We start from the raw sequence: 27879 nt of genomic DNA on the forward strand, positions 1-27879 counted from the left end.
AAGAGCGCCAGCACTACAGAAAACATTCAATACAATCTTGATTTATTTAAAACACAGACCATTGCACAATATCTTCACATTTTCATAAACTTTGAACACTAGGAAATTCAACCTTCATTCATTTAATGCAGACAAAATTCTACTATATGTGTTTCACATTTTGTTTAAATAAGTGACAAAAAACATTCATATATGTCTGTTAACAACTGCCTTCAATCCACACTGCACAGGGAACATACCAGCTCACCGCCAAAGATACTACTTACTTAGCGCACCATAAATAATCACAAACAAGAGTGACCACTTTTTTGTCACAGTGAGACACACTGCCCCTTTTACATATAATTGATGCACAATTCAATCAACAAAAGACATTACTTCAATTACTGTACCTCACCCCGGCCACACATTATCACAGGGTACATTCAAGCTCAGCGCCAAAGGTATTACTAACTCAGTGCACCACAAATCATCATCATGTCACCATATTGAATGAGATGACTTATTTAGAAGAAAATACACCATACTTTTTGAAAATATACTTCAACTTACTTCTGTGAATAGACAACCAATATTTATTAGAAAACTACATTTTAAAAATGTTCCTACCAATCTGTGCTGCTTGCACCACACATCATCACACACTCCACAGAACTTTGTTGCTTTAGATCCACACTTGCTTCCTTTCTTGGCTGGGATTATCAATTATTCCTCTATTTCATATTCTGATTCAAAGTCAAGGCCCTTCATTAAACCTTTTTGTTGTAGAAGTTTTTAACATTTGCAGCCTTTCTTCACTAGAGTTATCAATTCTTCTTCTTGAAATTGAAATTAAAACTACAGGCCCTTTATTGACCCTTCTTGTTAACTACTACCCAAGAATATCAGTGGGTAATTTGCACACTTGCGTCCTTTCTTGTGTACTTTCTACCGCACAGTGTGTGTACTTTCTGCACTAGCTTGCCTCCTTATATATGGTACCCATTTCTCAGGCTCCCACTGCAGAATCCAACACCCCGTCGGTGTAATGGACTGGAAAACTAAAACACACACTTCCCTTACAAGGAAATGGTTAGCTTGCACATCTTCAGCAATTCTTATTTTTCACCTTATTCATCTCCACTCAATCAACATATCGTCCACACATACACAAACATACTTGCTAACTTTCTTCGCTGTGGTTATCAACTATCCTTCAATTTCATAATCTGATTCAAACTTGAGGCCCTTTATCAAGCCTTTTAGATGTACCTACTACCCCGGCCGAAAGCAATGGGAAATTTGCACACTTGCTGCCTTTCTTGGCTGGGGTTGTCAATTGTCCTTCTTGTAATACAAATTCAAAGTGCAGGCCCTTCATTGAACCTTCTTGGTAACTATTACTCGTGAATAGCAGTAGTTAATTTGCGCACTTCCTGCCGTTCATGTATGAACAAAAGCTTAAAAGTCTAACGATATTAAAAAAAGAGCCAGTATAGTCTATGCTTATCAAATCTTCTGTTTCTTATTGAAATTCAAACTACAGGCCCTTTATTGAGCCTCATACTCAGGAGATTTTGGATATTACTTTGAGTATACTTGAAAAACTAATCGTATCTGTCACAGAAAATGAGAGTGAAGAAGGAGAAATTAGTGCTGCAGACATGAATTGTGATTTTGAAGACGAAAGCTTTGATGGAGATTTTCTGAAAGTTTTAAATTATGTTTACATTTTAGTACAAATTAAATCAGAAACTGCTGACGAGGAGATTGATCTGAATGACATATTTGATGAAGTTGCATTGGAATGTCTCTTAAGTTATGAGATATTAATAAAATACATTTATTATTGAAAAATAATAAAGCTTTGAGCACTATCTACTAATGTATTTATTGTACTAAAAGTGAACACTTGCTTCCTTTCTTCGCTGGGATTATCAATTATTATTCAATTTCATATTCTGATTCAAAGTAAAGGCCCTTTATTAAACCTTTTTGTTGTAGAAGTTTCCAAATTTGCAGCCTTTCTACATTAGAGTTATTAATTCTTCTTCTTGAAATTGAAATTCCAACTACAGGCTCTTCATTGACCCTTCTTGTTAACTACTACCCATGAATAGGAGTGGGTAATTTGCACACTTGCGTCCTTTCTTGCGTCCTTTCTACCGCACAGTGTATGTACTTTCTGCACTACCTTGCCTCCATATATTTGGTAGCTATTTCTCAGGCTCCCACTGCAGAATCCAACACCCCGTCGATGTAATGGACTGGAAAACTAAAACACCCACTTCCCGTACAAGGAAATGGATAGCTTGCACATCTTCAGCAATTCTTATTTTTTACCTTATTCATCTTCCACTGAATCAACATATCATCCACAAATACACAAACCTACTTCATGCCTTTCTTCACTGTGGTTATCAACTATCCTTCAATTTCATAATCTGATTCAAACTCAAGGCCCTTTATCGAACCTTTTTGATGTAGCTACTACCCCACCCAAACACAGTCAAAAATGTGCACACTTGCTACCATCCTTGGCTAAGGTTATCAATTATTCTTGCATTTCATGAACTTGATTTATATCAGTTATAGGTTTAGTACAATAACAAAATTCGTCTTTCAAGTCCAAAAGAACACTGAATGACAGTCTACACTACAAACAACACAGGTCACAATTTGAACTATTATGTCCCTGAAACATACATATTTTGACAATGCATTCCATACATGTTCTACCTTTCATTTCAATCGTGATTACAGATGATACAGTCCACCATTAAATGTACACTGCAGACAGCTGTATTCACAACTTCAATTCAGCTTTCCTTGTACATTAAGTACACCATTAGAACTATCCTTGCTTTCTTAACATAGAGACAATTGTACTCTGTCCTCAGATTCTGTTAACTGTACAAAATAGCATTTGTTAATATTTGTATAAATTAGTACCTTCGATCTACGTTACACACAGCGGACTTCACAACTTTAATTCAGCTTTCAATGTAAATTTATCTTCACTATGTATGCTTAGAAGTGCCTTCAATCAGATCTCCGCCTAGCACAGTTCACAACTAGACTCCAAGAGCGCTAGCAATACAGAAAACATTCAATACAATCTTGATTTACACAGACAATTGGTGTAGAAAATTTACAGTGTGAACATTTAGTTATTCTTGTCAATGGCGTTCCTACTAAGAGTAAGAAAAGATGGCAAAAATTAGCAGATATTAGAAAAGTGAAAAAGGCAACGTTCTGTTCTATCTGCTATAAAAAAAATTATATAACAAAACTGTGCATGTGGGAAAAAAATAAATACCAGTAGAAGATACTGACTTCCCATCTGGACAAATTGAAAAACTGCATGTTTCCATAACGGAAGAAATCTACGAACATTACAGTATTCATCCACTTCACTCTAAAGAAGTGATGGCAAATACTATAGAATTATTCCAAATGAAAGAAGCAAAGGGAAGTCCCATTACTGTATGCGAAAAAAGCTTGGAAGATCACACGAAAAAGAGGACGATATGATGACCGACCTGTGCAGATTCCTGCATCTGAATACCAGACATAAATGTTATATGCAGAAAATCCAAGTTTTCAACAATGTATTCCATATTTGTTCCATCTTTTGTTTGAGAGTGATTTGTCTGGACTTCTTATGCACAAAACAATGTTATGAAAACACGTGTACATCTGCAAAATGTTTCAGCAAACAAATTCATGCATAAAGTACAGCAGAAAGATAATATTTTGGAATCTCACCTCATTAATCTCATGGCATGTCAGCGTTGTAGTAATGAGTACTGTTACTGTTGTCATGGACAACAAACATTTATGCTAAGGTACTTAGAAACTCCTACATAGTTCCTTAAGCTAAGCTCTGCTGACTATGCTTGAGATGATTTACTTCAATTTCTTGATTACACAAATGCATATGATCATACTCGATCTCATCTAATACTTCCACAAAATCAGCATCTAAATTTTAGTTTAGAAAATCACACCTGATATCTACAGCATTTATATCTTCCTCTTCATTCTCCCTACTTATAATAATTATGTTTAGCTCTTCCATGACACTGTTACTAATGTCAAAACCGTCTTTAAATTTTGTTGATTTTCCATACTTAATTTCTTATGTTGTAGGTCCTTGTACAAAAACATAAACACTTAATTTGATCTTCACTGTAATATCAGCATATTTGAAGATTCATATGAAATATCTTACAATTAAACCAATATTTTGTACATGAGTGTATATTATTTTCAAAATATTCTAAAATGAAATACAATAAATACAGTGTCACTCTGCATTGTGTCAAGTACTTTATTTATTTATTTATTTATATATAGTACCTACTGTTTTGCAAACTTAACGACAGCACTGCCTTAGTTTGACTCACCCCATTATGTTCTCAATTTGGGTTGAGAGAGGCAAAGGAAAGGAGTAAACTACATGTCTACAGATGCACTCCTATATTTAGAACACTGGATGAAGCACTGAATAAATAGAGTTAGATACAAAACAACATAAACAATAAAAAGGCTGCATAAAATATACACAAAGGGAAGCAACACAAATAGATCACCATATCTTAAACACAAACTGGTAAGTCACCAAAAGAACAAAAAAGCTAAGTACACTGCAATGGACGCTACGCTGTAGAACTCATTGTGAAGAAAGGTAGATACATACTGTAAATAAAGCGGAATTCAAATAAATAAAAAGTAAAATAGATACATGGATGACGAAGTCACTGGAGTACTACTCTGTTCCCCAACACAAAAAAAAAGATTTTGGAAAAGTTATATCAAAAATGCTTAAGGAACTGCAAAGGGACGCCATACCCCGGAACTCAAAAAATAACATTGGAGACCATGGAGAGAACGCCAATGCCCCCACGGTCGCAGCCGGCTCCCCGCATCCTTCGAGAGCCGGCACTGATTTCTCAGAGAGAACAGCTTACATGCTGCTCTCTCCAACGAAATGCAATCTGCTTTCCTACTTGAAAGACATAGCAGATTAACTTGCTCTCTCTTTCAAATAGAAAACAGATTTGCTGTGCTAAAGTAGGAGTCGCGGCACTCCCGCCCTACCATAGCAAACAGCCGTGTCCCGGGGACAGGCTCCCCGAGACACTGCAATAGCCGACCCTGGGAAATGATGGTCCCCAGGGCCATCAAGGGTTCCAGTAAGGAGGCCGCGCGACCTCCTCCAAACATTTAAAAGTCCTGAGAAGTGAAAGTCTCCGGAGCTGGGAAATCCGTGCCATCACAGACCCCCTATTTTAAATATTACTGCCCGAGGAAGGTGGCGGTACCCGAAGAATGTAGGATACCCGTGACTACCCGCATACTTCAAAATAAATGATGATGGCAACAATTCCTGGTTTAAAGTGCTGACAGACAGTTGACAGCCAATCAGCATGCAGCTCATGCTCGTAATTCCACAGATTTCCGTACGCGTACGCCACAATTTTTCTTTAAAAATAAATAAATAAAAGAGCCTTAACATCCATTTACGACCCCCTGAGCAAGCCTAGAGGGTCAGAAGGTTTCTAGCCTGCCCCCTTCCCTTACTTCGCAACTTTGTTTTACTGTTTTCTTGTGACTCGCTTCTAGTGACGAACAAGATGGCTGCCAACACTTCCTGGCATCGAGTGTTCACAGACAGTTCACAACCAACCAGCATGCAGCTCCTGCTTGTAATTCTACATATTTCCGTACGCGTTTTCCGCGATTTTACTTTTTTTTTTAAAAAAGAAAAAAGAGCCTAAACATCCATATACAACCCCCTGAGCAAGCGTAAAGGATCAAACTATTTGTAGCCTACCCCCTTCTCTTATTTCTCAACTTTCTTTACTGTTTTTTGATACTCAGTTCTACCGAGGCACAAGATGGCCACCAACACTTCCTGGTTTTGAGCGTTGACAGACAGTTAACAGCCAATTAGCATGCAGCTCGCGCTCGTAATTGAACGGATTTCCGTGTGCGTGCTGCAACCCTCCCTATATATCGCTGTGAATATACTTGCAATTTTCTCAGAAACTACTGAACAGATTTACACCATTTAACCAAAATCACAATCTGGGAACCAAACTCTACCTCTCGGCCACATTTCGTGTAATTCCGTTCAGCCGTTCGGGCTGTAGCCCTGCCTAAAGGTCCCTATGGAAAATTGCATGGATGAAACAAGTTATGGACCCCCTTTTTTCTCGGCCCCCCCTTGATGAAGCACCCCCAAACTTTAAGGGAAGGAGTGGAATGGAGCAGGCCATTTTCTTGGAGAAATTCGCGAAGATTCAACAACCGACGTCAGAGTTAATCCCAATAGAATGTTGCGGATTTCCTATGGAAACTAGGTCCTAACTATAACTACCGACTGGCGACTGTCAGTAGGTAATATATATATACAGTCATATATGTATATATATATACACCAAGGTGTATTGAAGAATGAGTCGGTGTATCAGTGTATGTGTGGATGATTTAATAGGTGCGTGATTGACTGTATAAGTGAGTGATTAAACTTTTCTTACTGAATGCATGTGTTAGTGAATAAACTGTGTGAATGTCTGGATCAGTCTGTCAGTTGGTATGTACTCCTGTGAAAGGCTGTCTGGGTGTGTGAGTGTGTGTCTGGGTCTTTTGGTGAGTGTTTAGATGTCTAAGTGATACATGTGTGAACAACTGCATATGTGAAAGGCAGTATATGTGAGTGTTGGACTATGTAAATCACTATATGTGAGAGTGAGTGATTGTGAGATTGGCTGTATGGATGAGTGAGTGAGTGTGTCAGTGATTGTATAAGAGAGTAATTATGTGTTAATACCTGTATGAATAAGTGAGGTGGTATGTGAATAACTGTGTATGTGAGTAAATGGGAGTGTGATTGATTCTTTGCATGACTGACTATGCGTGTGAGTAACTCTATGGGTGAGTGATGGTATATGAATGTCTCTATAGGTATACACGTGCATATGACAGTGCTGTATTGATGAGTGACTGCATGCATGAGTGACTGTATGGGTGTATGAGTAGATGTGTGGGTAGACCTAGGAATCAGTGAGTGGGCATATAGTAACTGGTAATGGTGTATCTCTGGTTTCGAAAATGGTAGTCTGTTTTTTAGAGTGGCTGTATCAAAGGTTATGTTAGGGTGTGAGAGGTGTATCAGATTATCATGTAGATGATGTCATATGTGATGTCATTTGAGTTGTCATCAGTGACGTGACGTCACTGAACATGTCATGAGTGATATAATATGTGATGTCATCAGCAGCGCATTGCGGGGGTGCAAGTTATAGTTACCTCAACAGACTTTACTGGTGGAATTGCTCTGGATTTGTACAACTCAATTGTCCAACTAGCTATCACGTCCCTGAAAACTGTGGTTTTCTCATGCATTTCTAAGGTTTTTCTAATGCTGATTTCTAACTATAGCGACCCTGAAACCTATGGATTTTTCAGTGAATTTCAAAGGTTTTTTAAATGGTGTGTCTCTGGTTTCGGAAATGGTAGTCTGTATTTTAGACTGGATATATCAAAGGTTATATTAGGGTGTGAGGAGGTGCATCAGATTATGACGTGGATGATGCCATCAGTTATGTCATTTGAGATGTCATCAGTGACATCTCTGACCATGTCATCAGCAGTGCATTGCAGGGGCGTGAGTTATAGTTACCTCAGCTAACTATACTGGTCGAATTTCTGTGGTTTTGTATAACTCAAATGTCGAACTAGCTATAACATCCCTGAAACATGTGTTTTTTTTAATGCATTTCTAAAGTTTTTCTAAAGCTAATTTCTAACTATAACGTCCCTGAAACCTATGCTTTTTTCAGTGGATTTCTAAGGTGTTTTAAATGCTAATTTTTTACTATGCCTACATAGGCAGGACATATGCAGAAAGAGGAAGCACAGCGCAGAAAGAAGCAAGAGAAATGGCAGAAATAACCGACAGAAGTATAGACAGATGAAGAAAAGTGCAGAAAGAAGAAAGAGATATGCAGAAAGAACTAGCAGAGATGCACAAAGATGCCTTGTTGCAAGGTCATCCTATGTCTCAACTTTATTCTAACTGGTACTGGTGGTAACTGACTGACTAACCAGATCTGGAGCCAGTGCTATGCTAAAAGACACTCAGAATACAGTAAAAACACCTATATACACTAGGGTACACTATGGGTTGGGGTATCCCTGTGATTGGCATTACCTCCACTGTAAGGCCCTAGTACATAATAGGGAAGTGGGATTTAATTCACCTCTAAGTCAGAGGTACAGAAAGAAGCAAGAGCAGTGCAGAAAGAGACAAGTGAGGTGCAGAAGGAAGCACAACAACTGCAGAAAGAGGCAAGAGATTTGCAGAAACATGCAAAAGTGGTGCAGAAAAAGGTAAAGGAAGCAATATAAGTGCAGAAAGAAGCAACAGAGGTGCTTAAAGAGGCAGGAGGGGTGCATAAAAAAGCAGGAAAGGCATTGAAAAAAGGAACAGGGGTACAGAGGTAAGAGGGATACAGAAATTTACAAGAGAGGTGCAGAAAGAAGAAAGAGCAGTGCAGAAAGAAGCAAGAGAAGTACAGAAAGAAGCAAGAGAAGTTCAAAAAGAAGAGAGGTGGAAAAATAGGGAAGAGGGATGCAGAAAGAGGCAAGAGGGGTACAGAAAGAAGCAAGTGAGATGCAGAAAGACGCAAGATAGATGCAGAAACAATCTAGAACTGCAGAAAGAGGCACGAGAATTGCTAAAAGAAGAAACAGAGGTGTGGAAAGAAGCAAGAGAAGTGCAGAAAAAGGGAGGTGAGGTTCAGAAAGAGGCAAGAGTAGTGGAAAAAATAGCAAGAGAACAGCAGAAAGAGGCAAGAGGGTGTAAAAAGGGAAGAATTGTACAGAAAGAAGTAAGAGAGGTGCATAAAGAAGCAAGAGGAGTGCAGAAAGAAGCAGCAAGAGAGGTGGAGAAAGAGGCAAGAGGGCTACAGAAAGAGGCAAGTAAGGTCAAGAGAACTACAGAAAGAGGCAAAAGAATTGCTGAAAGCCGAAACAGCGTTATGGAAAGAAGCAAGGGAAGTGCAGAAAGAGGGAAATACGGTTCAGAAAGAGGCAAGAGAGGTACAGAAAAGGGCAAGAGAACAGCAGAAAGAGGCAAGAGGAATGCAGAAAATTGAAGACGGGTGCAGAAAGAAGCAAGAGAGGTACAAAAAGAAGCAAAAGATGTGCAGCAAAAGGGAAGACAAGTGCAGAAAGAGACAAAGGGGGTGCATAAAGTGGAGAGAGAAGTGCAAAAAGAAGCAAAAGAGGTGGACAAAGAGGCAAGAGGGGTGCAAAAAGAACCAACAGATGTGCAGAATGAGGCAAGAGAGGTACATAAAGAGTCAAGCGATGTACAAAAAAAGGAAGAAAGATACAGAAATAAGCAAGAGAAGTGCAGAAAGAGGCTAGTGAGGTGTAGAAGAAGGCAAGGGAGCTGAGGAAAGAAACAAAAGAGTTGCAAAAACAGGCAAAAGGGATGCAGAAATAGGGAACAGGTATGTAGACAGAGGCAAAAGAGGTACACATAGAAGCAACAGAGATGCTTAAAGAGGCAAGAGAAGTGCATAAAGAAGCAACAGAGGTGCTGAAAGAGGCAAGAGAGGTGTAGAAACAGGCACAAAAGGCATAGAAAGAGGGAAACAGGGCTGTAGAAATAGGTAAGAGATAGATAGAAATGTGCTAGAGAGATGCAGAAAGAAGGAACAGCAGTGCAGAAGGAATCAAGAGAAGTTCAGAAAGAAGCAAGAGATGTGGAGAAATAGGGAAAAGGGGTGCAGAAAGAAGCGTGAGGCATGAGGGAAGAAGACATTTGCAAAATAGGTACAGAAAGAAGCAAAAGCAGTGAAGAAAGAACCAACAGTGGTGCAAAAAGAGGCAAGGGGGATACAGAAATATGTAGGAGAGTTGTACAGAGAGAGCAAGAGGGATGAAGAAAGAAGGAAGAGAAGTGCAGAAAGAAGCAACAAAGGTGCTGAAAGAGTAACAAAAGGATGCCGAAAGAGGCGAGAGAAGTGCAGAAAGAAGAAAAAGAGGTACAGAAAGAGGCAAGAGAGGTGCAGAAACAAGCAGGAAAGTTGCAGAAATAGGGAACAGGAGTGCAGAAAGAGGCACAAGAGGTGGAGAAGAGGGGTGCAGAAAGAGCCAAGAAGGGTGCAGAAACAAGCAATCGAGGTGCCGAAAGAGCCAACAGACGTGCAGAAAGACACAAGAGAGGTGCAGAAACAAGCAAGAGAACTGCTGAAAGAGGCAAGAGGAGTGCATAAAGAGGCAAGTGAGGTGCAGAAAGAGACGAGAGAGGTACAGAAAATGGCAAGAGAACTGCAGAAAGAGGGTAAAGAGATGCTACAAATGAAAAAAGGATATGTAAAGCAGCAAGAGAGGTGCAGAAAGAAGCAAGAGAAGAGCAGAAAGAGGGACGATGAACGCAGGGGTGCAGAAAGAAGTTTCTGAAAGAACACAAGAAGTGCAGAAAGAAGCAACAGAGGTACAGAAAGAGGCAAGAGGTGTGCAGAAAGTGGGAGGAGGGGGCAAAAAGAGACAAGATGGGTACAGAAAGAAGTAAGATAGGTACATAAAGTAGCCTAAGAATTGTAGAAAGAAGCAACAAGGGTGCAGAAAGAGGCAAGAGGGGTGCAGAATGAGATAAGAGAGATGCATACATTTGCAACAGAGGTTCAGAATGGAGCAAGAGCAGTGTAGGATGAACCAGCAGAGGTGCAGAAAGAGGCAAGAGAGGTACAGAAAGAAGAAAGATGAGTGCAGAAATAAGCAAAAGAGGTGCAGAAAGATGTAAGAGAACTGCAGAACAAGGCAAGAGAGGTGTAGAAAGAAACAACAGAGTTGCTGAAAGACAAGAATAGTTCAGAAAGAGGCTAGAGGAGTCCAGAAAAAGCAATAGAATGGCAGAAAGAACCAATAGAGGTACAGAATGATTTTAGAGAGAGGCAAAATGAAGCAACTGGGGTGCAGAAAGAGGCAAGAGAGGTGGATGGAGAAAGAAGAAAGTGAGGTTCAGAAATAGGCAAGAGAAGAGCAGAAGATGGCCAGTGAGGTACAGTAAGAGGCAAGTGTGGTAGAGGAAGAAGCAAGCTACATGTAGAAAGAAGCAAGAGAAGTGCAGAAAGAGGCACTTGAAGTGCAGAAAGAGGCATGGGAGGTACAGAAAGAGGCAAGAGAAGTACAGAAAGAGGCAATAGAAGTGCAGAAAGAGGAAAGAGAGATGCAGATAGAAGATAGTGAGGTGCAGAAAGAGGCAAGTGATGTGCAGAAAGAAGCAAGAAAGGTACAGAAAGAGGCAATAGAAGTACAGAAAGTGGAGAGAGAAGTGCAGAAATAAGCAAAAGAGGTGGGCAAAGAGGCAAGATGGGTGCATAAAGAACCAGAATAAGGAAAGAATAAGGCAAGAGAGATACAGAAAGTGGCAAGACCGCTGAGAACTTACCTGCCACGCCGCACGCCGCACAGCAGAGGGAGAAGCCGCCACCGCCGAGAGTCATCCTGCCACAGAAACTCGCGCCGCCGCTCCGGGAACCACAACACCCGGCAGGCCTCGCGGCGGCGCGTTGTGTGACGCGCACGGAGAGCGCAAAGGACCCATAAATCAGGGCACACACCGGCAGAGCGGGGGAGACCGCTGAGAACTTACCTGCCACGCCGCACGCCGCAAAGCAGAGGGAGAAGCCGCCACCGCCGAGAGTCATCCTGCCACAGAAACTCGCGCCGCCGCTCCGGGAACCACAACACCCAGCAGGCCTCGCGGCGGCGCGTTGTGTGATGCGCACGGAGAGTGCGAAGGACCCATAAATCAGGGCACACACCGGCAGAGCGGGGGAGACCGCTGAGTACTTACCTGCCACGCCGCACAGCAGGGGGAGAAGCCGCCACCGCCGAGAGTCATCCTGCCACAGAAACTCGAGCCGCCGCTCCGGAAACCACAACACCCGGCAGGCCTCGCGGCAGCGCGTTGTGTGACGCGCACGGAGAGCGCGAAGGACCCATAAATCAGGGCACACACCGGCAGAGCGGGGGAGACCGCTGAGAACTTACCTGCCACGCCGCACGCCGCACAGCAGAGGGAGAAGCCGCCACCGCCGAGAGTCATCCTGCCACAGAAACTCGCGCCGCCGCTCTGGGAACCACAACACCCGGCCGGCCTCGCGGCGGCGCGTTGTGTGACGCCGCACGGAGAGCGCGAAGGACCCATAAATCAGGGCACACACCCGCGTCGCGGGACGCCCGGGGCTAAGCCCGGGCAAAGGGCGGGCCCTCTACGGCCCTCATTGGCACGAGTAGGCCAGGCTAGGCCACCCTCTAAAAAGTCATTACTGAGCACCAGGGATCAGTTCCAGCCAGCTCACTGACAGTGGAAGTGTTGTTGCTTTTAGTTGACCGCCTCCTAAGTCTTAGTTACCAGACGGGGGTCGGTAAGTAGTCTGTATAGCTGCCTCCGAATCGCCCAGGAGCTTGGAAATAGGAGGGAGCCTTCGATGAGAAGTACATAACAGATACAACACCACTACGAAGCAGTAACTGAGTTCGCTGGATACCTGTATAAGGCGCCAAAGTAAGACATTTGTTTTTTAACCTTGAGAGTTATACTTTGTGATTTTATTTAGTTGCGGGTTCAAGACTATCACACCCTTTTGTATAATTGTGCCTAAAAGAAATAATCACATGGCATCTGAAACACCAAATAACACCATGGATAACTACCTTGTTCAAGTGGTCAACAAGATAAACAGTGAGCGCAGACAGTCATTGGGACTGAGTCAGTCACCTATTTTCCCTTCCATGAGCCCACCCACTTCCTCACAAACAAATGAGTCTCTGCCATTAGACTCTAATAATGATGCTCATGAAACAAACTCCCCAGTAAATGTCAGTATTGATACCAGTGCAGTAAATGTGGCGGATATTGAGCCACATGTGGTCAATGACTTAGATGCACATGCTGTCATTGTGGTTGAAGAAAAAGAAGAAGTGGAGGACGAACCACCTGTAAAGCGGGCCATGAGGGCAGTTAGAGCCAGTCGTAGATTACAAAACAAACGTGGGGGGGCACGCTCTGGAAAAAATAAAGTTATGTCACCCCCAAAGACAAAAAGCACTCGCCAGAACCACGAGGAGGACAATTCGAGGGAGATATCGGATGAGGACCTAATGTCAAGAATAGCAGAGCTGTTAGAAAAAAAAATTCAGACACTTATTAAGCCACTGATTAGCAAGATTGATAAACTTTCTGCGGACATAAAGAAATTGGGAGGTACACAAAATGTATTAGTAGATGCGATAGGAAATGTCTTAAGCAATGTTAATAAGGGCCACGATTGTCCAAAGGAAGATAACGATTCTGGGTCAACACCAGATGTTACCCCACTAGGGTCAACTCTTCCGGAATGCCCGCAAACTGGCCCCAATATCAATGATTTGCAACTAGAAACCCCAATTGTTCAATTAACTGATCCACCACATGTTACAGTGCCCCCTAGTTCTGAAGAAGACTCAACACAATTTGTAGTTGAAGCATCGCCATTGGTGTTAGTTCTAGCCAATTCACCAACCTTACCACTGGGTCAAACCGAGTAAACACCGTCACTAATAAGTAAGGCACTATACTGGCTGTCAAATAATATGCGGATAGCACAGGGGGGTGAACAGCGGTTGGCTGACGAAATTAAAATGGCAAGGAGGGTTAAATGGATTGGAAATAAGCAAAAAAATGGAAGGGCGACTGTGTGGTACTAAATCTCTCAAATCCAGCTGCTCTTCCCGATATTCTATCCAATATTCTTCCACCACAAAGAAGAAGTAGTTCTATAATCCCCCTCACATTAGAATTCTTTTACAATGAGACGCAAAAAGCCAACAATCATAAGTCCCAGAAGTCAGCTTGGTTAGCAAGAAATAATGGATGGGGTGGGGGACCTACAATGTTTGACACGAACTATGCTTCTAAAAATAGGGCTGGCCCATGGCAAGTTAATCAACATAACATTCCCTGTTTAACTACTCCAGGGCAAAATTGGAATTTAATGGGCAGACGAGGGCCGGGCACATCTGTTAACAATTATGGGGCCTTAGGTAATGGCAACTACAACGGAGGATGGCCAGGTGTGCAGCAGAATTTACTATATCCCATTACCCCCGCACCCATAGGCAATGGCAACCATAACGGAGGATGGCCAGGTGCTCACCAGAATCCAGCATATCCTATTACCCCTGCATCTAGATGGAATGTACCAGCAAATGGTTGGGGTCTTGGGGCCCCATCTTATAATTGGGGAGTTAGCACCACAAACAGGTTCGGAGCCCTAGCTGGTCTAGCTGATTGCGATTGACTTGATGGAGGGGCTTTGGCAATGTCATGTGGTATAGAATACACATATCCTAGTTTGCATCCTGGTGCTGTACCAAAGCAGATCGCACTTGTTAAAAATTCTCAGCAGCCACTGCACTATGTTGGCACTATGGCACAAACACCATACTCAGATGTAAATGGGTCTATCATACAACAGCAGGCAACAGGGAAAACAAGTGTTTTAGAAACAGCAAAAATAATCTGTTGGAATATTGCAGGTTTGAAAAAAAAACTCTCAGATCCGGCTTGGCATGACTATCTTGCTAGTGGGGATTTAATCATGTTTCAGGAAACCTGGGGGCTCGAGAATTATTTCAAGGTTGGTTATAGATCTTTTTTTATCCCCGCAGTTAACACAAATGGGGGAAGACCTTCTGGCGGCCTAACAATATGGGTGAAAATCACAGGCGGCCTGTCTTTTAAGCAAATTGATACAAATAATCCCGACCTTCTACTACTTGAGTTAGAAAATACTAAGGGTTGTAGCATTTACGTGATCAATATTTACAGCAAACCACACCGATCGTGTAAAGAATCACCAGTTGTAACCCATTTGAGTAATATTGTGGCGGGGTTTGATCAAAATGCAAGAATGATTATAGGTGGTGACTTCAATAGAGGTTTCGAACCTATAATAGGCCTAGAAGACATTCACAAGGACGAGGACAGCGTCAACAATATCCCCTTGGTTGACACAAATTATAAAGCACCTTGTACAGTGAGTGCCCTACAACTATTGAACTTGACTCTCGAGCTAGGCCTACGTGCCTGCAATGGGCGGTTGCCCTCAGACTGCCCCAATAAACCAACATTTACCAGAGGGGCGAATCCCAGCCATTTATATTATTTTATAGTTTCTCTGAATTCATGGCCCATGATCATCGACCTAATGGTGGATGACCGCACGGAAAGTGACCACTATCCATTGATTTTATCTGTCCAGACCCAGATCTTTAAAACCCTTGAGAAAAGTGCCAAAAGCATTGTTTCCTTACCACAGGACCCTTTAGTGGCAAACAACCGTAGATCCCTGAAGTGGCCAGTGGTTTTAGGTAACACAACAATTATTAGTCAAATCTATAATGTATTTGTGAGGCACATGTCCCCTCTTTTAGGAAATAGTACTGTCACCCATAATCCTTGTCTGATAGAATCTCATGATCATTTAATTGACCAGCTTGGCGAGATCCTAACTAGGGCGGTAAAAAGATCACATAACGCCCAAAAGAGTAAACACACAGAGATCACCTGGTATAACCAGGAATGCCGGAGAGCTAAAGCAGACCTAATTACAGCGGTCAGGGGGGATTCAGCGGACATTGTGAGAATTAAGAGAGCTCAGTACATAAGAACCCTACTAATGGCCAAAAAAGAGTGGGATGAAAGGGTTTGGTCAGACTTGTTGGACGCATGTAAGTGTAAAGATCAGACCTCCTTTTGGAGCCTCATCGCTAGAGGCACCAGGGGGTTGACTGAATGCAAAGATAAATTCTTAGAGGAGGAAATTTGGGTCAGGCATTTTACCTTGTTATATGCTTGTGAAAGTTCTGGAGAGATTGAAGGTTGGGACAGTTTGCAGCCTCTTTTGGCTGCGCATAACACACCTCTTGTCTTCTCCTTGACTGAAACAATTCTAGCAATCAAGGCAGTTAAGCCAGGGAAAGCGCCAGGCCCTGACAGAATACCAGGTGATATTTGGAAGCACGAGAACTATATTTGGGCTCCTTATATCAATCTACTATCTAATGATATTGCTAGAGGAGCTCCTGTCCCTGAAACCTGGAAGGGGGCGGAGATTGTAACACTGTTCAAGAAGGGTGATAGGTCAAATCCCTCGCACTATCGGCCTATCAGCTTAATTGACGTGTTGCAAAAAATTTTTGCCCGTCAAGTCCTTAGCCGGCTTTCCACTTGGATTGAAGAACACTCTATCTATACAAAATACCAGGCAGGTTTTAGATCAAAGATAAGCACTGTAGACCAGGTTTTTAGATTTTTATGTTTAGTCTGGAAATACAAGGTTATAAGAAATTCCCATATATACGTGGCTTTTGTTGATTTGAAGGCAGCTTTTGATATGGTTCCAAGGGTAGCCCTATGGAAGACATTAAACAAGTGGGCGTCCCCGGCAACATCCTTCAAATTTTAATTAGACTTCACGAGAATAATTATGCACGAGTTAGATAGGGACCAAACGGAGAAGTCAGTGAGAAGATAAAAATAGCGAAAGGGGTAAGGCAAGGGTGCGTAATGGCACCTACCTTATTTTCCTTATACGTCAATGACATCCCCGACACTCTTTTGGGCTGCGAGCATGACTCTCCCAAATTGAGTGGGCAAGCCGTTCCGGCATTGTTGTTTGCAGACGAAACTATTTTAATTTCTCAGACACCCAGGGGGCTTCAAAACCTTTTAAATAAATTTAGCTTGTATTGCCATGACAAGGAACTAGAAATCAATTCCTCTAAAACAAAAGTTATGACAATTAACCCTCATAAAGGTTTTAGCAAAGTTTTTAAGATAAATAATGAACCCATTGAAGAAGTCCCCAATTTTAAATACCTGGGTATCATTTTAGACAGTAACGTTACATGGAAAACACAATTGGAGAACTCAAAGTTGAGGCTGACGCAAAATCAGAGTTCGATTTTAAAGAGGCATAAGAATAGCCATTTTAAAGCAGTCTCACCAGCCATTGAACTATTCAAGTACAAACCGCAATCATCTTCACTTTATGCTGCGGATCTCTGGGCTTATGCCTCAAAGGATACTTTCCGAGTGAGGGAAAATTCCTTTATTAGGCAACTCTCAGGGATACCTGGGTCAACTCCAATGACACCCGTATTATGGGACCTCAACTTTCGACGTACAGATGACTATGCTTCTCTTCATCCGCTGCTCTATTGGGTCCGCTTATGGTCCACTGAGGAGCTGACTGATTACAGAGAAGCATTGAAAGAGATATTGGCTATAAGGAATATCACGTATTTGCCATGGTTAGAGTATGTCAAAAAATGGTTTGAAAAACTAGGGTTAAGTGATTTTTGGTTTGACCCTGATTCTCTTACAAATAGCTCAAAAAGGATCTTGAAACAAAGGTACTGGGACTATATTAGAGACTCAGTGCTATCAAACCCCAGAACAGGGACTCTAACTTCGAAATTTTTTGAACTAAAAGTGACTATGCAATTAGAGCCCCTTATGGACGAAATGTATCCTCCATTGGCCAAAAGCCTATATTTAAAGTTCCGGTATGGTATCTTGCAATTAAAAGAAAGGACAACTAGCTGGAACTGCAATAAGGGGCTGGCCGGGGCCGCTGGCTCCGTTATATGCGAGTTTTGCGAGATGGGGCTGAAAGAGGATGTGTCCCATGTTTTATTTATATGCCCAGCATACCTTAAAGCCAGGAAAAAATGGCTAAAGCCAATCTGTAAAAAGCTAGGCCTCCGACAAATTAAGGTTGGGCTCAGAATTTTTAAGGGAGACACTGCCCGACCGATTGTGTTTAGCCTGAGCCATTTCCTCTTATGCGTAGCCCTGATAAGGAAGATGAAAGACCAAAAAACTTGAGGAAATAGGCTAGTTTTCCATGTTACTGTTAGCTGCTAAAGTGCTGCTTGCTTTTCTGTTCTGGTGTACATTGTTAAACAAAAACAGATGCTTAATTTATTGTTTTATTCTGTATATTTATTCAGTGTTCTTGTACATTAGAGGGCCCGACTAGGACCAAGTTACCCCCAAGTGGACATTCTGGGAAATGAATTTAATTCTATGTATTATATGCAAAGGAAGTGTGTTGATATTTTTATCCACCCGCTATTTTTTATGTACTCAAACCAATTCTCTTTTTTATTGTGATATGATGTATTATAATTAAATGTACTGTATCTTACAAGGTTTTTTAAACCGAATAAAGATTGAATGAATGAATGAAAGTGGCAAGAGATGTGCAGAAAAATGAAGAAATGTGCAGAAAGGAGCAAGAGAAGTGCAGAAAGAGGCAAGTGAGGTGTAGAAGGAGGCCAGAGAAGTACAGAAAGAGGCAAAAGAGTTGCAGATCAGGCAAAAGGGGTACATAAATAGGGAACAGGTATACATACTGACTGAGGCACGAGAAGTATACAAAAAAGTTACAGAGGTGCTTAACCCCTTTCATGCTCATGACGAGCTCAGCTCGTCATGAGCTACAGTGCTCCGGTGCTCATGACGAGCTGAGCTCATCATGGCCTTTAGAACGCTCGCACGCTGGGCTAATTCCCCTGCTGTGCTGAGCGTTCTAAAGAAACGGGTGCGGCCGTGACGAGCTCAGCTCGTCATGAGCACAGGAGCACTGTAGCTCATGACGCGCTGAGCTCGTCATGAGCATGGGAGCGTTGCGCGCGCCCCCCTCCCCCCAGCAGGGGAATGTGCCGAGCAGGGAAGGGGTTAAAGAGGCAAGAGTGGTGAAAAAAAGAGGCAGGAGATTTACAGAAAGAAGCATCAGAGGTGCCAAAAGAGACAAGAGAGGTACAGAAACAGGCAAGGAAGGTAAGAAAGAGGCAACCGGGCTGCAGAAAGAGGTAAGAGAGAGATAGAAATTTACAAGAGGGATGCAGAAAGAAGCAACAGCAGTGAAGAAAGAAGCAAGAGAAGTTCAGAAAGAGGCAAAAAGGGTGCCGTAAGAGGCAAGAGAAGTGCAGAAAGAAGAAACAGAGGTACAGAAAGAGGCAAGAGAGGTGCAGAAACAGGCAGGAAAGGTGCAGAAAAAGGAACAGGAGTGCAGAGAGGGGCACAAGAGGTGCAGAAAGAGGGGAGAGGGGTGCAGATAGAGGCAAGAGGGGTGCAGAAACAAGAAACGGAGATACAGAAAGAGGCAAGAGAGGTGCAGAAACAAGCAATTTAGGTGCAGAAAGAGCCAACAGGGGTACAGAAAGACACACAAGAGGTGCAGAAACAAGCAAGAGAAGTGCTGAAAGAGGCAAGAGAATTGCTGAAAGAAGTAACAGAGGTGTAGAAAGAAGCACGAAAAGTGCATAAAGAGGCAAGTGAGGTGCAGAAAGAGTCAAGAAAGGTACAGCAAATGGCAAGGGAACTGCATAAAGAGGAAAAAGGGATGCAAAAAATAGAAGAAGGGTGCATAAAGATGCAAGAGGGGTGCAAAAAGAAGTAAGTGAGGTACAGAAAGAAGCAAAAGAAGTATAGAAAAAAGCAACAGGGTACAGAAAGAGGCAAGAGGAGTGTAGAAAGAGGCTAGAGGGGTACATACTTTTGCAACAGAGGTTCAGAAAGAAGCTAAAGCAGTGCAGAATGAACCAACAGAGGTACAGAAAGAGGCAAGCGAGAACAGAAAGAGGCAAGAGGAGTACAGATAGAAGCAAAAGAGGTGCAGAAAGAGGGACGGCGAGTGCAATAAGAGACAACGGGGTACAGAAAGATGCTACAAGAACAAGGTTTTAGTATGTAGGAAGAATGACGCTCAGCTTGTTGACGCTAGTGTCTCTAATTGCAAACGTTAACTATGGTGCTAACCGGACAGGGGAAACTTTCCAACCCCTTAATCTGTGTAGAAAGAAACTACAACATAAACATTTGCCTTTCTCCTGTGCACACATATAGTATCATATAGTATTGTGACAAAGAGTGTTGGTTAAAGCAAAACAGCACAGAATTCTTGGAAGATGTCTTTTGTTCTTTAAGATAGTTTGAACAGCGCAGCCAGTCGACGTGTTTTGTCAGGGAAACCATTAGTTTCCTGACTCTTCACGGCTGAATGGATATACCAACGCTACTGCTGGTCACTAAACCGGTGAAAATTCCGAGGACAGAAAGAGGCAAGAGGAGTGCATGTAGTAGCAAAAGAGATGCAGAAAGATGCAATAGAACTGCAGAACAAGGCAAGAGAGGTGCACAAAGAAACAACAGAATTGCTGAAAGAGACAAGAATAGTGCAGAAAGAAGCAAGAGTAGTGCAGAAAGAAGCAATAGAGTGGCGGAAAGAACCAACAGAGGTGCAGAGAGAGGCAAGAGAGATGCAGAAAGAAGCAACTGAGGTGCAGAAAGAGGCAAGAGAGGTGCGGAAAGAAGCAACTGAGGTGCAGAAAGAGGCAAGAGAGGTGCGGAAAGAAGCAACTGAGGTGCAGAAAGAGGCAAGAGAGGTCCAGAAAGAAGAGAGTGAGGTGCAGAAAGAGGCAAGAGAGGTCCAGAAAGAAGAGAGTGAGGTTCAGAAAGAGGCTAGAGAGGAGTAGAAATTGGCCAGTGAGGTGCAGAAAGAGGCTAGAGAGGTATAGAAAGAAGCATGATATATGTAGAAGGAGGAAGGGAAGTGCAGAAAGAGGCACTTGAGGTGCAGAAAGAGTCTTGAGAAGTACAGAAAGAGGCAAGAGAATGCAGAACGAGGAAAGAGAGTTACGGAAGGAAGAGAGTGCAGTGCAGAAAGAGGCAAGTGAGGTGCACTTAGAGGCAAGAAAGGAGCAGAAAGAGGCAAGATATGTATAGAAAGAAGCAGGAGAAGCACAGAAAGAGGTAAGTGAGGTTCAGAAAGAGGCAGGGGAAATGCAGAAAGAGGCAAGTGAAATGCAGAAAGAAGTCAGTGAGGTGTAGAAAGAGGGTGAAAGGTGCAGAAAGAAGCGAGAGAGACACAGAAAGTAGAGAGGTGTGTCCACCATTAGTACAAATTAACACCCACATTTAGCAATAAGTAACACATGACCATTCCAGCTTTGCAAAGGGCCTTCCACCAAGCATTAACACCTCGCGCTGCATTTTTGGGAACATTTAAGTTGTTTGAGCTAGAAACAAAGATTTTTTTGTTCAAATCTGCAGATTAGGCAGCAGATGGTAGAATATTTGCCAAATGCGGAAAATGTTTAATTATTTGAAAATTGGTGCAGCCGAACAGTTACATAATTCCAGTGGCCCTGCTCATTTACAGTTTAGCTTCTATGAAAGTGAGGAAGACTAAACCTGAGGTTACCACTCCACAACACAGACTACAATACCACATAATTACACTCCAAAACACATAATGCCACTCGAGTGGACACAGGCGGTTCTTTGTAAATAGGGTGACCTACGGACTGTGAATTTATATAAAAATGTCAGCCACAGAAATGAAGGAACAGGAAGAAGCAGCATTAATGGGATTTGATGATAAGCAGCCTATCAGTAGTAGAAAAATGGCAGGATCATCTGTAAGCACTAAAGTGAGTGATGCAACAGCGCGCCTCAAACGAATAGAAAAGCTCAAACGGACAGAATTGTCCAAATGGTGGGAGGCCAATTCCCTGCAACGTTATTTGGAAGTGAAGCGCATTCCTAGAGGGCTGCGCATTTTGGTGGCACCAACATATGAGGATCCTGATCCAAATATGTTAGGAGAATGAGCCGCCAACAGTCAAGATTCCTCTAGTAGAAAGCTGGCCATCTTAATCAAATACGTTGAAAACACTAGCCAGTAGGCCCAGGGGTAGTGAGTGGTGCATGGACCAAGTCTTTCTGTGGGGCCTCTTGAATTTAAACATCATTGAGGGCATGGATGGCATTGGATTGTGGTGTTTTTTGTGTTTTTTTCGACTTTAAATGGGTGCTGTTGGGGCCTGGCCATGTGGGTGGGGGCCATTTTGAGGCCTGGTCCAGGCAGGGTCTGGCCATGTGGCTGGGGGACAAGGGGCCATTTTGAAGTCAGGCAGTGTGTGTTGAGCCATAGGCCTGCACCCAGCCTGCCTTGCTTTCACCCATTATGCCCAGGGGTAATGAGTGGTACATGGACCAAGGCTTTGTGTGGGGCCTCTTGAATTTAAACATCATTGAGGGCATGGATGGCATTGGATTGTGGTATTTCTTGTGTGTTTTTTGACTTTTTTCTGGGTACTGTTGGGACCTGACCATGTGGGTGGGGGCCATTTTGAGGCCTGGTCCAGGCAGGGTCTGGCCATGTGGCTGGGGGACAAGGGGCTATTTTGAAGTCAGGCAGTGTGTGTTGAGCCATAGGCCTGCACCCAGCCTACTCTGCTTCCACCCATTATGCCCAGGGGTAGTAAGTGGTGCATGGACCAAGGCTTTGTGTGGGGCCTCTTGAATTTAAACATCATTGAGGGCATGGATGGCATTGGATTGTGGTGTTTTTCGACTTTTTTGTGGGTGCTGTTGGGGCCTGACCATGTGGGTGGAGGCCATTTTGAGGCCTCGTCCAAGCAGGTTCTGGCCAAGTGGCTGGGGGACAAGGGGACATTTCGAAGCCCTGCAGTGTGTGTTGAGCCATAGACCTGCACCCAGCCTGCCTTGCTTTCACCCATTATGCCCAGGGGTAATGAGTGGTACATGGACCAAGGCTTTGTGTGGGCCTCTTGAATTTAATCATCATTGAGGGCATGGATGGCATTGGATTGTGGTATTTTTTGTGTGTTTTTTTACTTTTTTCTGTGTACTGTTGGGAACTGACCATGTAGGTGGGGGCCATTTTGAGGCATTGTCCAAGCAGGTCCTGGCCATGTGGCTGGGGGACAAGGGGACATTTCAAAGCCCGGCAGTGTGCGTTGAGCCATAGGCCTGCACCCAGCCTGCCCTGTTTCACCCATTATGCACAGGGGTAGTGAGTAGTGCATGGACCAAGGCTTTGTGTGGGGCCTCTTAAATTTAAACATCATTCAGGGCATGGATGGCATTAGATTGTGGTGTTTTTTGTGTGTTTTTTGACTTTTTTGTGGGTGCTGTTGGGACCTGACCATGTAGGTGGGGGCCATTTTGAGGCCTGGAAGGGTGCTTTGAGCCATAGGCCTTCACCCAGCCTGCCCTGCTTTCACCCATTATGCCCAGGGGTAGTGAGTGATGCATGGACCAAGGCTTTGTGTAGGGCCTCTTGAATTTAAAAATCATTGAGGGCATGGATGGCATTGGATTGTGGTGTTTTGTGTGTGTTTTTCGTCTTTTTTGTGGGTGCTGTTGGGGTCTGACCATGTGGGTGGGGACCATTTTGACTCCTGGTCCAAGCAGGGCCTGGCCATGTGGCTAGGGGACAGGAGGCCATTTTGAAGCCAGGCAGTGTGCTTTGAGCCATTGTCTGCACTCAGCCTGCCCTGTTTTCGCCCATTATGCCCAGGGGTAGTGAGTGGTGCATGGACCAAGGCTTTGTGTGGGGCCTCTTGAATTTAAACATCATTGAGGGCATGGATGGCATTGGATTGTGGTGTTTTTTGTGTGTTTTTTAACTTTTTTGTGGGTGCTGTTGGGGACTGACCATGTGGGTGGGGGCTATTTTGAGGCCTGGTTCAGACAGGGCCTTGCCATGTGGCTGGGGGCCAAGGGGCCGTTTTGAAGCCAGGCAGTGTGCTTTGAGCCATAGGCCTGCACCCAGCCTGCCCTACTTTCACCCGTTATGCCCAGGGGTAGTGAGTGGTGCATGGACCAAGGCTTTGTGTGGGGCCTCTTGAATTTAAACATCATTGAGGGCATGGATGGCATTGGGTTGTGGTGTTTTTGTGTGTTTTTCAACTTTTTTGTGGGTGCTGTTCGTGCCTGACCATGTGGGTGGGTGCCATTTTGAGGCCTTGTCCAGGCAGGGCCTGGCCATGTGGCTGGGGGACAAGGGGCCATTTTACAGCCAGGCAGTGTGCTTTGCGCCATAGGCCTGCACTCAGCCTGCCCTGTTTTCGCCCATTATGCCCAGGGGTAGTGAGTGGTGCATGGACCAAGGCTTTGTGTGGGGCCTCTTGATTTTAAACATCATTGAGGGCATGGATGGCTTTGGATTGTGGTGTTTTTTGTGTGTTTTTTACTTTTTTGTGGGTGCTGTTGGGGACTGACCATGTGGGTGGGGGCCATTTTGAGGCCTGGTCCAGACAGGGCTTAGCCATGTGGCTGGGGGCCAAGGGGCCATTTTGAAGCCAGGCAGTGTGCTTTGAGCCATAGGCCTGCACCCAGCCTGCCCTGCTTTCACCCATTATGCCCAGAGGTAGTGAGTGGTGCATGGACCAAGGCTTTGTGAGGGGCCTCTTGAATTTAAACATCATTGAGGGCATTGATGGCATTGGATTGTGGTGTTTTTTGTGTGTTTTTTTACTTTTTTGTGGGTGCTGTTGGGGACTGACCATGTGGGTGGGGGCCATTTTGAGGCCTGGTCCAGACAGGGCCTTGCCATGTGGCTGGGGGACAAGGGGCCATTTTGAAGCCAGGCAGTGTGCTTTGAGCCATAGGCCTGCACACAGCCTGCCCTGCTTTTACCCATTATGCCTAGGGGTAGTGAGTGGTGCATGGACCAAGGCTTTGGGTGGGGCCTCTTGAATTTAAACATCATTGAGGGCATGGATGGCATTGGATTGTGGTGTTTTTTGTGTGTTTTTTAACTTTTTTGTGGGTGCTGTTGGGGACTGACCATGTGGGTGGGGGCTATTTTGAGGCCTGGTTCAGACAGGGCCTTGCCATGTGGCTGGGGGCCAAGGGGCCGTTTTGAAGCCAGGCAGTGTGCTTTGAGCCATAGGCCTGCACCCAGCCTGCCCTACTTTCACCCGTTATGCCCAGGGGTAGTGAGTGGTGCATGGACCAAGGCTTTGTGTGGGGCCTCTTGAATTTAAACATCATTGAGGGCATGGATGGCATTGGGTTGTGGTGTTTTTGTGTGTTTTTCAACTTTTTTGTGGGTGCTGTTTGTGCCTGACCATGTGGGTGGGTGCCATTTTGAGGCCTTGTCCAGGCAGGGCCTGGCCATGTGGCTGGGGGACAAGGGGCCATTTTACAGCCAGGCAGTGTGCTTTGCGCCATAGGCCTGCACTCAGCCTGCCCTGTTTTCGCACATTATGCCCAGGGGTAGTGAGTGGTGCATGGACCAAGGCTTTGTGTGGGGCCTCTTGATTTTAAACATCATTGAGGGCATGGATGGCTTTGGATTGTGGTGTTTTTTGTGTGTTTTTTACTTTTTTGTGGGTGCTGTTGGGGACTGACCATGTGGGTGGGGGCCATTTTGAGGCCTGGTCCAGACAGGGCTTAGCCATGTGGTTGGGGGCCAAGGGGCCATTTTGAAGCCAGGCAGTGTGCTTTGAGCCATAGGCCTGCACCCAGCCTGCCCTGCTTTCACCCATTATGCCCAGAGGTAGTGAGTGGTGCATGGACCAAGGCTTTGTGAGGGGCCTCTTGAATTTAAACATCATTGAGGGCATTGATGGCATTGGATTGTGGTGTTTTTTGTGTGTTTTTTTACTTTTTTGTGGGTGCTGTTGGGGACTGACCATGTGGGTGGGGGCCATTTTGAGGCCTGGTCCAGACAGGGCCTTGCCATGTGGCTGGGGGACAAGGGGCCATTTTGAAGCCAGGCAGTGTGCTTTGAGCCATAGGCCTGCACACAGCCTGCCCTGCTTTTACCCATTATGCCTAGGGGTAGTGAGTGGTGCATGGACCAAGGCTTTGGGTGGGGCCTCTTGAATTTAAACATCATTGAGGGCATGGATGGCATTGGATTGTGGTGTTTTTTGTGTGTTTTTTAACTTTTTTGTGGGTGCTGTTGGGGACTGACCATGTGGGTGGGGGCTATTTTGAGGCCTGGTTCAGACAGGGCCTTGCCATGTGGCTGGGGGCCAAGGGGCCGTTTTGAAGCCAGGCAGTGTGCTTTGAGCCATAGGCCTGCACCCAGCCTGCCCTACTTTCACCCGTTATGCCCAGGGGTAGTGAGTGGTGCATGGACCAAGGCTTTGTGTGGGGCCTCTTGAATTTAAACATCATTGAGGGCATGGATGGCATTGGGTTGTGGTGTTTTTGTGTGTTTTTCAACTTTTTTGTGGGTGCTGTTCGTGCCTGACCATGTGGGTGGGTGCCATTTTGAGGCCTTGTCCAGGCAGGGCCTGGCCATGTGGCTGGGGGACAAGGGGCCATTTTACAGCCAGGCAGTGTGCTTTGCGCCATAGGCCTGCACTCAGCCTGCCCTGTTTTCGCCCATTATGCCCAGGGGTAGTGAGTGGTGCATGGACCAAGGCTTTGTGTGGGGCCTCTTGATTTTAAACATCATTGAGGGCATGGATGGCTTTGGATTGTGGTGTTTTTTGTGTGTTTTTTACTTTTTTGTGGGTGCTGTTGGGGACTGACCATGTGGGTGGGGGCCATTTTGAGGCCTGGTCCAGACAGGGCTTAGCCATGTGGCTGGGGGCCAAGGGGCCATTTTGAAGCCAGGCAGTGTGCTTTGAGCCATAGGCCTGCACCCAGCCTGCCCTGCTTTCACCCATTATGCCCAGAGGTAGTGAGTGGTGCATGGACCAAGGCTTTGTGAGGGGCCTCTTGAATTTAAACATCATTGAGGGCATTGATGGCATTGGATTGTGGTGTTTTTTGTGTGTTTTTTTACTTTTTTGTGGGTGCTGTTGGGGACTGACCATGTGGGTGGGGGCCATTTTGAGGCCTGGTCCAGACAGGGCCTTGCCATGTGGCTGGGGGACAAGGGGCCATTTTGAAGCCAGGCAGTGTGCTTTGAGCCATAGGCCTGCACACAGCCTGCCCTGCTTTTACCCATTATGCCTAGGGGTAGTGAGTGGTGCATGGACCAAGGCTTTGGGTGGGGCCTCTTGAATTTAAACATCATTGAGGGCATGGATGGCATTGGATTGTGGTCTTTTTTGTGTGTTTTTCGACTTTTTTGTGGGTGCTGTTCGTGCCTGACCATGTGGGTGGGGGGCATTTTCAGTCCTGGTCCAGGCAGGGCCTGGCCATGTGGCGAGGGGACAAGTGGTCTTTTTGAAGCCAGGCAGTGCGCTTTGAGCCATAGGACTGCACTCAGCCTGCCCTGTTTTCGGCCATTATGCCCAGGGGTAGTGAGTGGTGCACGGACCAAGGCTTTGTGTGGGGCCTCTTGAATTTAAACATCATTGAGGGCATGGATGGCATTGGATTGTGGTGTTTTTTGTGTGTTTTTTTTATTTTTTTTCCGGGTGCTGTTGGGGACTGACCGTGTGGGAGGGGGTCATTTTGAGGCCTGGTCCAGACAGGGCTTAGCTATGTGGCTGGTGGCATAGGGGCCGTTTTGAAGCCAGGCAGTGTGCTTTGAGCCATAGGCCTGCACCCAGCCTGCCCTGCTTTCACCCGTTATGCCCAGGGGTAGTGAGTGGTGCATGGACCAAGGCTTTGTGTGGGGCCTCTTGAATTTAAACATCATTGAGGGCATGGATGGCATTGGGTTGTGGTGTTTTTGTGTGTTTTTCAACTTTTTTGTGGGTGCTGTTCGTGCCTGACCATGTGAGTGGGTGCCATTTTGAGGCCTTGTCCAGGCAGGGCCTGGCCATGTGGCTGGGGGACAAGGGGCCATTTTACAGCCAGGCAGTGTGCTTTGCGCCATAGGCCTGCACTCAGCCTGCTCTGTTTTCGTCCATTATGCCCAGGGGTAGTGAGTGGTGCATGGATCAATGGCTTTGTGTGGGGCCTCTTGAATTTAAACATCATTGAGGGCATGGATAGCATTGGATTGTGGTGTTTTTTGTGTGTTTTTCGACTTTTTTGTGGGTGCTGTTCGTGCCTGACCATGTGGGTGGGGGCCATTTTGAGTCCTTGTCCAGGCA

This window comes from Lissotriton vulgaris, chromosome 2_1 (genome assembly GCF_964263255.1).
Source record: "Lissotriton vulgaris chromosome 2_1, aLisVul1.2, whole genome shotgun sequence".
Classification (NCBI taxonomy): Eukaryota; Metazoa; Chordata; class Amphibia; order Caudata; family Salamandridae; genus Lissotriton; species Lissotriton vulgaris.